At 38.5% G+C, this 13609-nt stretch overlaps 1 long non-coding RNA gene across 1 annotated transcript in view; it reads right to left on the minus strand.

Annotated features, from left to right (window-relative positions):
- Positions 1-13074, minus strand: part of LOC120440784 — a 14779-nt gene extending 1705 nt beyond the window's left edge. Inside the window, exon 1 of the long non-coding RNA XR_005613507.1 lies at positions 13046-13074. This is a non-coding gene — a long non-coding RNA (uncharacterized LOC120440784). The remainder of the gene's footprint in view (positions 1-13045) is intronic.
- Between the last annotated feature and the right edge of the window lie 535 nt (positions 13075-13609).

The following is a 13609-nucleotide window of genomic DNA, read 5'->3' on the forward strand; positions in this document are numbered from 1 at the left end:
ATCATTTCATCAAAAGCGTTTATTGAAGCTGCTGGCATTATGTTATAATTTATATTATAGGGGTTATCATAATCAAATATTAACATGTTTATTACAGGTGCAGTTATAACTACTTTAAAATGATTGAGTTAAATATATATGTATCATAACTCATATGCTGAGTATATTGTTACAGTAAAAATAGTAGTGAGCAAAGGCCTGAATGTATTCAGCTTCTGTGGTATTTGAGTTTGCCTAGTTACAGGTGACGAAGGATGTCCAGTCCATGGCAGACCCCAAAGGCCTTAGATCATCACCACTATTCGAAGAGTATGCCACAAGGAGGAACCTCTATGTTGCATTTAATTCTTAAAAATACATGAATGTTCTGTACATGCAAATTATGTGCTTGTAAACGCAAGAAGGCGCATAATACCCTGATGTTATAAAAGCAGTCTAGAGTGTATTTTGGGTAGAGATGTACAACTGTTTTGCAGTTCACACTCTCCACGCTGCAGTATTAGAAATCAATTGTTTGAACGACCTCTTCTGGACTATCATTGTTTTACCTCATCCTCAATCTCAACCCGACATTTGGTGCATTGGCCGAGGTTGAGGGAGAAAGTTGGAGAATGAGACTGAGAGGGTCCGAGGCGCCAAACAGGCAGACACGAGTCAGTGGTCAAGTGAGTGGACATAAGTCGGCTTATTCAAAGGTAAGGCACTACCTGTTGAATTATTTCCAAACAGTGCTGAATTGGTTCTGACAAAATTGAAAAGTCTACTCACTGAAAATTACTGGTAAAGGTCTGTTTTGATTTTTGGTGAAAATCTCATGAGGGTTGAAGTAATGATAATGTAAGGTTAAAAGTGAAAAGCAGTTGGATCTACAGGATAAAAATGGAGTTGACCGCTAAGGAAAGAGAATTTAAAGTAGTTGGACTCACTGAATTTAGGATTATAGGTAATTTGAAACTGTGTATGGTGATACAGTCATAATTGAATATAAAGCTGGGCTTGGACATCAATAAAGTCGGTTTTGGTGGTTTTCATAGGATGTCTTTAAAAACATAATTAAATTTATGTAGAACGGAACTGTGGGATGTTCTAGAAAGTGCATTGTCGGAAGGTGACGCTCCCAACTTTGTCGGTGACGATCGACATCTTTCCTCTGGAGGGATAGTCCACTGGCAAGTGTGGAGAACAACGACGCTCCAAAATAGCTACTGATTGATCAGTTTACCGCTTGGAACGGTTTATGCACTTTTTGGGTAGTAAAGGTTGGACCTGCGTTGGACGCTTAAATTGACTTTAGGAACTTTAGTACTAGACCAGACACAGGTTGGACCTGATACTGGGTCATTGATTATCAAAAACTTGAGTTTGTCCCTTGAGGGTTAATTCAAATTTTGTCTAAATTATGTAGGTTGTGCAATTTAAGGCCTTGTAAATATTATTTAATTTATCAGACGCTCTGTGTTATAATTTCTATGTTTGTATATAGGGCTCTGTCTGCCACTGGCACTGCAGCAGGCTGGTTATTTTGAGAGTGTGTCTGTGTTCATGTAAATGAGATGCCTGTGACTTATTTAGAGTGACATTTCTGTTTACTAATGAGTGGCTAATGACCGACTGCAGAGCCTGGGTGAAGGACGTACGTATATTGGTGTTTTTAAGGGAAGAATTGCTTTTATTTCACTTTGTTAGCATTACGGTTGTTAACACGATGACTACTTTATGATACATGTCTGTCTCATTTTTGCATGAATGCGATTGGCTTTCAAATGAAGTTTTGTAATGTGAAATCTGCACACTCCATGGAGGAAACAGACCATGGAGTTTTGGAAGAAGATAGCAGAGATATGACTGGCTTTACGCTTAGTCTTGTGTTGACTCCACAACGGATGGTCAGACAGGGCTGGTTGAAACAGAGGTGCATGTTTGCTGTGAAATAGGGGCCACTGACCATGACTCAAAACACAAAGGCTGTGAGATTAAAAATTACTGTGAGTAACGGTTTGACTTTTGACTCAGGGAAATAATATGCTTACTTTTTGGGTTTATGAAGATCTCAGAATAATCTGGGGAGATGCCGGGTAAAGAGTGAGCTCGGACGATAGGGTCCCGAGAAAAGAACACCGTGAGTTGAGCAAGGTGTTTTAACTGACTCAGGATTTCAGAGAATCGAGGCAGCTGTGATCTTGAGTTTTAATGGGTAAGTTGATTTTTAAAGGAAAATCAATGTTTACCATGTTGAAGTAATTTGATGATATTACTAGATGTGTTGTGACAAGTGAAGAATAAGTTGTGTAAAGGTGAACACACGATTGTGTTGAGATGTATGGATCGTCATGCGTCCACCTGATAAGTTAATACTGGGTAAACTGAGAAAAATAAACTGTTTTTAAATCTTCACTGGCTGCAGTGAGACACGTGTGTTGAAGATTACTGGACCCAGCGAGGTCCATATGATGAAGTTCTTGGGAGATAAATGACAGAAACAGTTTCTGGAATTTTGAGGAGAACTCTGAAGCACTGAGGTTGAATTTTTCTGTGCTTGAGGCTGTGTGGACTTATATCAGAGTTATAAGTCCAAAGGTTATGACCTGGAGGTCATTCATGGTGTTTAAAGAAGAACAGGAATTAGAAAAAGGATATTTCATGTCATATTTTTGTGTAAATTGAGGAAAACTCACCACATGTGTTCACCTCTTTTCATTTAAAGGGACACAGACATTAACACACACACAGTACTTGGGTGTGAGTTACTTCCTCTTTAATTTTAAACTGCAACACGTGTTCATTGAACTAGAATTTCAGCAGTGGATGAGACAGGATTTAGGTTAGGGCTAGTCAAAGATAAAGATGACTTTTATTAGTCCCACCGTGGGAAATTTGTTTTGTTAAAGCAAAAGTGCAAAAAGTTATGCAGCAGAAATTAGAAAACACTGGAATGCAATAAAATAAAGTAGAATAGAATAAAATAGAATACCAATACTATATACAGCTGAGTAAGAAAATACAAAATACAACTTTGTCAAAGAAAGAATTGCACATATATAGCAGTCTTATTGGACGATGAGGGTTCTGGTAAAGTACTAGTTCTGGTAAAAGTAAAAAAACTTAGGTTTAAAAGTTTTATGCCCTGGAGGCCAAGAGTCGTGTGTAGAGAAGAACATGACTTGGAAAACGGACATTTAAGGTCACATTTTGTCTAAGATGGGGAGAATTGTCCCATATGCTTATTTCTCTTCTTTTTAAGAGGACAGACGACTGAGTGTTGTCTACTTGCTCTTTCTGATTCTCAGCAAGCATGTTTGATAAAAATACTCTAGAAAGCGTATTTTGAGTGCTTCTAAGTGTGTGAATGTTGTGAGTACTTGATTTGAATGATTCTGTGTGATTTGTACAAAATAATAAATAAGTAATAATAACTCATAGGAGAGTGCGTGAATAGAGGAGGCCTGAGAGAGTGTAAAAGGCCAAACAGGAAGTCTGATTATAGCTGGGGAGACGTTGCAGCATGAAAACAGAGCAATTAGAGACTGAATGTCTTAAGAAAAAGTAATAAAATATATTAATTACATGTTTTAGAAAAAGAAAGACTGAGAAAATAAATACATGAACTAACAATTACATTAATGAATAGAAAAACACACGCATAATAAATTGTTACAGGTGAAATGTTGGGAATAATCAAGAAGTGAGATAGCTTAATATACTGATGAAATGAAGAAAGCAGCTTACACTCCTTTGATTTCCAGAGTCAGTGTGTCCTCCCTCATAGCACCCGTGCGCCCAGTTGGCCCCTGATCAGGCGTAAGCATGGAAGGCTGGACAGCCCATGACGGGTAAGATCCCACCAAACCCTGGGACAACCCTAAGGCAAGGCGCAGTCACGATTGCTTGAACCTAGGTCCCTAAGTGAGCTTGGACTCACTGGAGGAGACGGGACCACAAGGGTAAAGTCATTGGGGCAGAGGGGGAAACGCCATTAACAATGACGAGTGATGAGCCAAGAGGGAGACACTCACTGTCTTTCAGGGTGAATTGTTCCCGAACCTGAAAAATCAAGCTTTTAACTTCTGGCTGAGGACAAGGAATGTTGTTATTTAAGGAGGGAGACCAAATTTGGGAAAGAGAAAAACTGACTGTTTTAAGTGGAACCTTGTGAGGGAGTCTGAAAAACCACGAAAAGAAACATATACACAATCACACACACAAATAGAAAATGCGTTAACCTTAGAATACAAAAAGAGTCTCATGAAGATCAGATAGCAGGTTTAGCATAGAGTCTCGTTTATCATGTTGTCCAACTCGCTTAGTGTGTAGTAAGTTTTCAGAAGAGAAAATTTAGAATTTAGTGTTGATGGTGTGCAAGTTGTGGTGTTTAACGAGATTTTCTGTGTTTTGAGCAGGTGAAATTATGTTAGTTGACCTGAGAGAGTCAGGACCCTTGAAGAACTTGTGGCAAAAATGTTCTGTGTTTAAGATTGTTGAGGTTGTTGTTGTAGTGATGGGTTACTTCTATCGTTAGATTTGTGTTGTTTCTCTTATTTTTAATAGAGGGAGTTTTATCAAATATGCACATGTCTCAAGGGGGTTCATCATTTTTGTAACAGTGCACTTAGAAAAACCTGTCAGGTGATTTTGTTTTTGTTTTTGATGAGCTAATAATCAGCTCTCTTTTTCTCATTTTTGTTCTAAGCAGGCCTGCAAAAGAGTGGATAACAGCGCTGAAAACTCTCGTGACCTTCTCCAGATTACAATAGGCAGAGGAGAAGGTTAAGTCTCTGTCTAAAAAGGATTGCCGCGAGCCAATCCAGTCTAAAAAGCAGAAAGAACTATTTTCTTAAAAACAAAGTAAAAACAAATAAATGAGTTGATGTTGCTGAGAGGAAGACTGAATATTTGCGTAGATAGTTCTCCACTGTCAGCAATACCTGATGGTAATGCGCGTGAGTGAATGTGGGAATGGACAGGTGAATGGACGGACCAGGCAGACCATAGGTTGGACCGACTGGACACTGACAAAAAGACTGGACCAAGGTTGACACATGACTGATAATTGTTCTGTTTTAAGTTTTCTGTTATAACACAGGTTGGATCATAAGTGGAGAAACTGAGTATAAAAAGGTGATGTTCTGTTAACACACAGGCTTTTTGTTTATAGGACGCTTCAAGGATGCAGGCTGTGGATGGAGCCAAGAAGGGATTTTTGACATGATGATTACTTTGATTTCATTCCTTAAAAACAGGTTTGAAGTTATGGACATTTATACATAATGTGATAGGACCAAACTTTTATTTTAATTCCTCAACCTGAGTGAAGGATTTTGAGTTTGTAACACATGAGATGTGTCACAAAAAGGGGGTGTTAATATATGCGATTAGCTACATGAAATGTGTTCTTTTAGGGTTACTAAGCAAATTTCTACGTGACCTTTACCTAATAACCTTTGTGATGATAAACTTGTTTACCGACTTGCTCTTGTAGAACAGACAGACTTAGAAAAGGGGAACTTCAGCTCTGAGTTTTGAGAATAACTCTGTTGTTGACAGGAAACACGCCGAGACAGCCATATAGGGCAAAATGTGTTGGAGCTTGTAATTAAAATGTGGAACTTGAAAAAGAGGGAAGCAAATTGGGTACAGGACGTACTTTGAGATGATCAGACGAGAGAAGGAGAAGGTCAGAATAGTTTAAACTAAGATTGAGAAAGTAAATGGGGTAAAAGGGGTGAAGCTTCAGGGCAGTTCACAGCCTGGCGTAAACGCAAGGTGCTGTCACACAGCTTAAGTTATTTGGTTGATTTATTTTTATGACAAAATAATAAGGAAATATTAAAAATATACAACACGTTGAGAAGATCTCTTTGTTATATTTTTAGTGTTTAACATGGAAGATGCCTCTCTGAGCTTCTCTCCCGATGCTACTCCACCAAAAGAAGTTTATTTATAGAGACTATGTCAGCTCCCCAAACAGACAATAATAAACCAAGACTAGCAAAAACAATGTAAATATAAAGAATAAGAAATAAAGAACAATACAGAATCCAAATCTGAACCAAAAGAACAAAATAGTGAAATGTGGATGATTGGGTTTTTCTCTGTATATATGAAGCATTTGTAATGTGTATCGCTCATTATCTTGTTTTATGTACTTAATTGTGAAGGCTTGTAGAGGTCAGTTTTTACCACAAACAAGTGCTCAGCCAGACTGAAAAACAGGGAAGTTTTAGTGCACAAGGCATATTAATAAATATAGACACAAAAAGAGGAACTCCCCATATAAACAACGTTGAAAATGTGTGAAGTATAAAGCACTCAAATAACACCTATATAAGTCACAGTGGATGATTCTAATGTTAGAGAGCCTTGCAACTGGCGCCTGAGCTGTGCAGAGGTCTCTCTAAGACAGGTATTTATGTAGGTTAGTATGAGGTTGAGTCCAACAGAAGCAAGGCACCCTAAATGAGCACAGCATGCAGCAGGGGCTGCCAAAAATAATATAGGAAACAGCACATGTAGGGAGAGAACACTCACTAAAAAGTTCTAACTAACATAGTGTGGTGGCTTATGTGAACTTGCAGGCTGCTCACTATGACATCATTAGCACAACAGAGACCGAGTAAAGTTTTAGATGCTCGAAACCCGACATTTACACATGAAGGAATCAATATGGCAGATTTAATGGGATTAGGGAGGACCTAATTATTATACTAAGACAGCAGAACTTGAAGGAAAAGTCAGGAAGATTTAAAAGCAGGACCTGTTGGGATTGGGGATTTAGAGATTTTTATTGCTATCATATAATCTGCCTTAGGGATGACTGTATTAATAACGTGTTGTACAGTATTATTTTATGTTTGTCATAACAGTGATGTCTCTATTTACAGGTTGAGTTAATTTTTATACACAATGCGTAACTGTGCTTGTTTAGAGTTGATGTTCCGTCCAAACAGGTTTTAAGCTTCACTGGTGAGAGTGTCCAGGTGATACATGTTGAGGGAAGATGAGAACATAGCAGGTTAATTGCATGCACGCTACAAACACACATGATCTAGAGTATAGGCTGTGCCAAAGGGCCTGGACTTGATGTAGCTTTTTAACCCTTTACAGCCCCTAACTTGCAGGAATGGCGGGAGGTAATGAATGAATGCAAAACATGCTTACAGACACAAACATGACAGGGGTTTATTTTTATAGGGTAAAGGTGGACCACAGGTTGCTTTTTGTTTCTGCTTAGCAACTACTGAGGTAAATGGTGTTAAAGATAAATATGCAATAAGTGAACAGGAAATGTGAGGGTGAGCCGGGTGAAACAAAAATGTTGTAGATAATGGAAACTTGTCTAACGGGCATTAACAGTAACCTTTGCATGTTATGTATATGCTTGAGGCCAAAAAGAGGCGTGAACCAGATAGAAAAACTCTTGAAGTGTGCTTTTTAGCGGAGAGTCAGGGCTGACATGGGGATGGTGTGTGATTTTATGGGCTTGTGTTTAATAAGACTAAAAGCGTTGCTCACATCACATAAAGAGTATTGAGATTAAATAAAGTTAATATAATGGATAGAGCCCAGAACAGGATAATACATAAGTAAATCAAATGTAATGTTTGATTTCACTTTTTATTGGGAAACAATCAGGCTAGAAATGTGAGTAACCTATGTTTAAACCAGAAAAACACTTCACATACATTAAAACTGGTGCAACTCTGAGTGGGCCATGCAATCAGCAACTGTTACATATCTGTATTAAACTAGCCAACATAGACTCACCACCACATGATGTTACTCTGCAGCGGGGGCAGAAAAATCATTTGCAAACCAGGGATCTCATGTTGATTATCATATTCTACTTATGTACACACACACACACAAGGAAAAAAATTTCAAAACAAAACAAAAACAACTTCGCTTAACCTGTCAAGCACAGGAATAGCAGGACAATATTTCTATTCCTGACACTACCTATTGCAGCATAACTAAGGGAGGATTCAGGGTCACCTGGTCCAGCCCTAACTATATGCTTTAGCAAAAAGGAAAGTTTTAAGCCTAATCTTAAAAGTAGAGATAGTGTCTGTCTCCTGAATCCAAACTGGAAGCTGGTTCCACAGAGGAGGGGCCTGAAAAGATTCAATATTCAAGGTCTTTATTGTCAATACAACAATATACACAGTATACAACATATCGAAATGCCGCTTCACCCCAAGCCCCCCATAGTGGATTTATATGAATATAAAAAACATGTCTCCAAGAGATATAAAACTAGAAATTACAAAATAAATAATAACTCACTGAATCTAAATAAGATTAAAAAGATAAAAAGGTTCTACTAACTACATCTATGTACAATAAACAAAGACAGGACAAGAGACAATACAAAGTGATGATGTGCAATTACAGCAAAGTGAGATGTTGTGCAGTTGGTATTGAATACCAGGTTCAAGTTATGGTCAGGATATTGTAGACAACACAAAACCAAGACATGTGCAAGATGTAAAATGTGCAAATATAGCAGAATGTAGATGTGTTCAGTAACCATGTGACTGAGGTGTGTAAATAAGCAGATTGTTCCAAGGTCCAGTTTGTAGTGCATTTGTGGAAGTTTGCGTTGTTATTGAGTCTTTTGGTGAGTATTGTAAGAGTGTTTGTAAAAGTGTTTATGTTCATCAGTCCTGTGGTGGTAGTGAGTTGAGGGCTCTGACTGATTGGGGGGAAAAGCTGGGGGGGGAAACTGAAGGCTCTGCCTCCCATTCTACTTTTAAATACTCTAGGAACAACAAGTAAGCCTGCAGTGCGAGAGCGAAGTGCTCTAGTGGGGTGATATTGTACTATAAATGACAGCCTCAACATGGCATTTAATCTGTTATTAGACTCAATTGGCTTCTCTCAAAATGTAAAAGAACCCACCCACCACTTTAATCACACTCTAGATCTTGTTTTAACATATGGCATAGAAACTGGACATTTAACAGTGTTTCCTGAAAACCCTCTGCTGTCTGATCATTTCCTGATAACATTTACATTTACAATAATTGATTACACAGCAGTGGAGAGTAGACTTTATCACAGTAGATGTCTTTCTGAAAGTGCTGTAACTAAGTTTAAGAATATAATCCACCCACTGTTATCATCTTCAATGCCCTGTACCAACATAGAGCAGAGCAGCTATCTGAACGCTACTCCAACAGAGGTCGATTATCTTGTTAATAATTTTACCTCCTCACTACGTATGTTACTCTGGATACTGTAGCTCCTGTGAAAACTAAAGCCTCAAATCCAAGTACCTGACTCCGTGGTATAATTCTCAAACACGTAGCCTAAAAGCAGATAACTCGTAAGCTGGAGAGGAAATGGCGTGTCACAAATTTAGAGGATCATCATTTAGCCTGGAGAAATAGTTTGCTGCTTTATAAGAAAGCCCTCCGCAAAGCCAGAACATCTTACTATTCGTCACTGATTGAAGAAAATAAGAACAACCCCAGGTTTCTCTTCAGCGCTGTAGCCAGGCTGACAAAAGTCAGAGCTCTACTGAGCCAACAATCCCTTTAACGTTAACTAGTAATGACTTCATGAACTTCTTCACAAATAAAATTTTTATCATTAGAGAAAAATTACCAATAATCATCCCACAGATGTAATATTATCTACAGCTACTTTTAGTACCATCGGTGTTAAGTTAGACTCTTTTCTCCAATTGATCTTTCTGAGTTAACTTCAATAATTAATTCCTCCAAACCATCAACGTGTCTTTTAGACCCCATTCCTACAAAACTGCTCAAAGAAGTCCTGCCATTAATTAATTCTTCGATCTTAAATATGATCAACCTCTCTCTAATAATCGGCTATGTACCACAGGCCTTCAAGGTGGCTGTAGTTAAACCTTTACTTAAAAAGCCATCTCTAGACCCAGCTGTCTTAGCTAATTATAGGCCAATCTCCAACCTTCCTTTCATATCATAAAATCCTTGAAAGAGTAGTTGTCAAACAGCTAACTGATCATCTGCAGAGGAATGGCTTATTTGAAGAGTTTCAGTCAGGTTTCAGAGCTCATCACAGCACAGAAACAGCTTTAGTGAAGGTTACAAATGATCTTCTTATGGCCTCTGACAGTGGACTCATCTCTGTGCTTGTCCTGCTAGACCTCAGTGCAGCGTTCGATACTGTTGACCATAATATCCTATTAGAGCGATTAGAACATGCTGTAGGTATTACAGGTACTGCACTGCAGTGGTTTGTATCATATCTATCTAATAGACTCCAATTTGTTCAAGTAAATGGAGAGTCCTCTTCACACACTAAGGTTAAATATGGTGTTCCACAGGGTTCAGTGCTAGGACCAATTCTATTTACATTATACATGCTTCCCTAGGCAGCATCATTAGAAGACATAGCATAAATTTTCACTGCTATGCAGATGACACGCAGCTCTATCTATCCATGAAGCCAGGTAACACACACACCAATTAGTGAAACTGCAGGAATGTCTTAAAGACATAAAGACCTGGATGGCCGCTAACTTTCTGCTTCTTAATTCAGATAAAACTGAGGTTATTGTACTCGGCCCTGAAAATCTTAGAACTATGGTATCTAAGCAGATTCTTACTCTGGATGGCATTACCTCGGCCTCCAGTAACACTGTGAGGAACCTTGAGTCATTTTTGACCAGGACATGTCCTTCAATGCACATATTAAACAAATATGTAAGACTGCTTTCTTCCATTTGCGCAACATCTCTAAAATTAGAAATATCCTGTCTCAGAGTGATGCTGAAAAACTAGTTCATGCATTTATTACTTCCAGGCTGGACTACTGTAATTCTTTATTATCAGGATGTCCTAAAACTCACTGAAAAGCCTTCAGCTGATCCAAAATGCTGCAGCAAGGGTACTGACAGGGACTAGAAAGAGAGAGCATATTTCTCCTGTTTTGGCTTCCCTTCATTGGCTTCCTGTTAAATCCAGAATTGAATTCAAAATCCTGCTCCTCACATACAAGGTCTTAAATAATCAGGCCCCATCTTATCTTAATGACCTTGTAGTACCATATCACCCCATTAGAGCACTTCGCTCTCGCTCTGCAGGCTTACTTGTTGTTCCTAGAGTATTTAAAAGTAGAATGGGAGGCAGAGCCTTCAGTTTTCAGGCCCCTCTTCTGTGGAACCAGCTTCCAGTTTGGATTCGGGAGACAGACACTATCTCTACTTTCAAGATTAGGCTTAAAACTTTCCTTTTGCTAAAGCATATAGTTAGGGCTGGACCAGGTGACCCTGAATCCTCCCTTAGTTATGCTGCAATAGACGTGGCTGCCGGGGATTCCCATGATGCATTGAGTTTTCCTTCCACTCACCTTTCTCACTCACTATGTGTTAATAGACCTCTCTGCATCGAATCATATCTGTTATTAATCTCTGTCTCTCTTCCACAGCATGTCTTTATCCTGTTTTCCTTCTTCACCCCAACCGGTCGCAGCAGATGGCCGCCTCCCTGAGCCTGGTTCTGCCGGAGGTTTCTTCCTGTTAAAGGGGAGTTTTTCCTTCCCACTGTCGCCAAAGTGCTTGCTCATAGGGGGTCATATGATTGTTGGGCTTTTCTCTGTATTTATTATTGTGCTATCTACTGTACAATATAAAGCGCCTTGAGGCGACTTTTGTTGTGATTTGGCGCTATATAAATAAAATTGAATTGAATTGAATTGAATAAGGTCATTAAGATAAGATGGGGCCTGATTATTTAAGACCTTGTATGTGAGGAGCAGGATTTTGAATTCAGTTCTGGATTTAACAGGAAGCCAATGAAGGGAAGCCAAAACGGAAGAAATCTGCTCTCTCTTTCTAGTCCCTGTCAGGACTCTTGCTGCAGCATTTTGGATCAGCTGAAGGCTTTTCAGCGAGTTTTAGGCCATCCTGATAATAATGAATTACAGTAGTCCAGCCTAGAAGTAACACATGCATGAACTAGTTTTCCAGCGTCACTCTGAGACAGGATATTTCTAATATACACCAAAGAACACAAGAGGGCAGGAAAAACAAACTCAGTGAAGGAACTATAATTACAAAAGGAGACAGAATCAAGACAAAACTCAAAGTGGACTAAACTAACAACAAACTAAGCAGAAAGAAACAACAGTGCAAACCTAAACCATGAGCAACTTCAGAAACAAACTGAGGATATTTAACAAAAACAGAACTTGTAAGGCCAAAAGAAAAACACAAAACACTGGACAAAAGACCCGGGACCTTTACAGCAGCCTAATTTCCTCTGGACTGTCTGAGGATACTCCAGGTACCAGATAAATGTGGAGAGAACATGTAAACTCTACACAGAAAGGCTCCAGCTGGCTGGTGGATTTAAAGCCTGGTATTGAATTCACAGGATGTTTTAAACAGTTGGACAAATTTTTAATTTGAGCTTTTTATTTTTTGTGTTTATTTTTCAGTTTGTACTTTCTGGTAATAAAGACTGAGACAGTTTCAGTGTTTTTTTTAACTCCTTCACAATAACTGAACAACTGCTTAAGACTGAACAAAGTCAAAAAGTCTAATATGAATTTACTTTTAATGTTGGACACTAACTACAAAAGAGTGTAAATACCAAATTTGCAAATATTTCTCTATGCTGTCCTCCATGTGTGCGCCAGTAAGAACGACCAAAATGAGTGGCCCAAAATTTCACACTTCTAAACAAACTTAAATGTGTGATAAACAAACGGGAAGTTGACGAGCACTAAAAGTTCCTCAAACAAAGTACAAACAAGGCAGAAATAAATACACTTTTTAAAAGGCACAAACAAGAAAACCTGTCAGAACAGATAACAGAGACACAGTTAATGCAAATTCATAAACAGGCAAAGACTGAATGTGGTGTATATACAGAGGAACTAATGAGGTGAGTGTGAACAGGTAAGCAGGAAAGAAAAGAGGATGGAGTACTCTGATTGGTGGGAAAGCAGGACAAGGTGGATGAGAGTGAAATGACCAGAGAGTCAGTGACATCATGACATAAAGCAGAAACATCCAGAAATGATAAGAAAATATTCAAAAGAAAATAAAAAAACTCACCTGATATTATACGTGTGATCAACGATACACATATTAACCTAATTTACTAACATGTGGAACCTGAACATGTGATCCTGCATGTTAACTTCATGTAACTCTGGGCTTCTTGTTGATTCAAAGTGCTGCTGTTTTAAAAAGAGGAAATTTTATTGATGATTGGCTCTGAGATATCCAGGAATTCAATTCAATTCAATTTTATTTATATAGCGCCAAATCACAACAGAAGTCGCCTCAAGGCGCTTTATATTGTACAGTAGATCGCACAATAATACATACAGAGAAAAACCCAACAATCATATGACCCCCTATGAGCAAGCACTTTGGCGACAGTGGGAATGTTCACAGGATTCAAACCATCAATAATCCAGATTTCTCCACACAGAAATATATCTTACCTCGAGTGTGGCCATAAGTTTGTGTCTCATCACAATCAGAATTTTCTCAAACACATTTAAAAGAAATGAGTTTGCTGCATGAATTTCTTTGCATAGAGATACTGTATATATATGAAACAACAGTTTTAGGTCCCACACTATTACTGTAGAGTATCAACAACATCAATGA

The sequence above is a fragment of the Oreochromis aureus genome, linkage group 6, assembly GCF_013358895.1.
Source record: "Oreochromis aureus strain Israel breed Guangdong linkage group 6, ZZ_aureus, whole genome shotgun sequence".
NCBI classification, from domain to species: domain Eukaryota; kingdom Metazoa; phylum Chordata; class Actinopteri; order Cichliformes; family Cichlidae; genus Oreochromis; species Oreochromis aureus.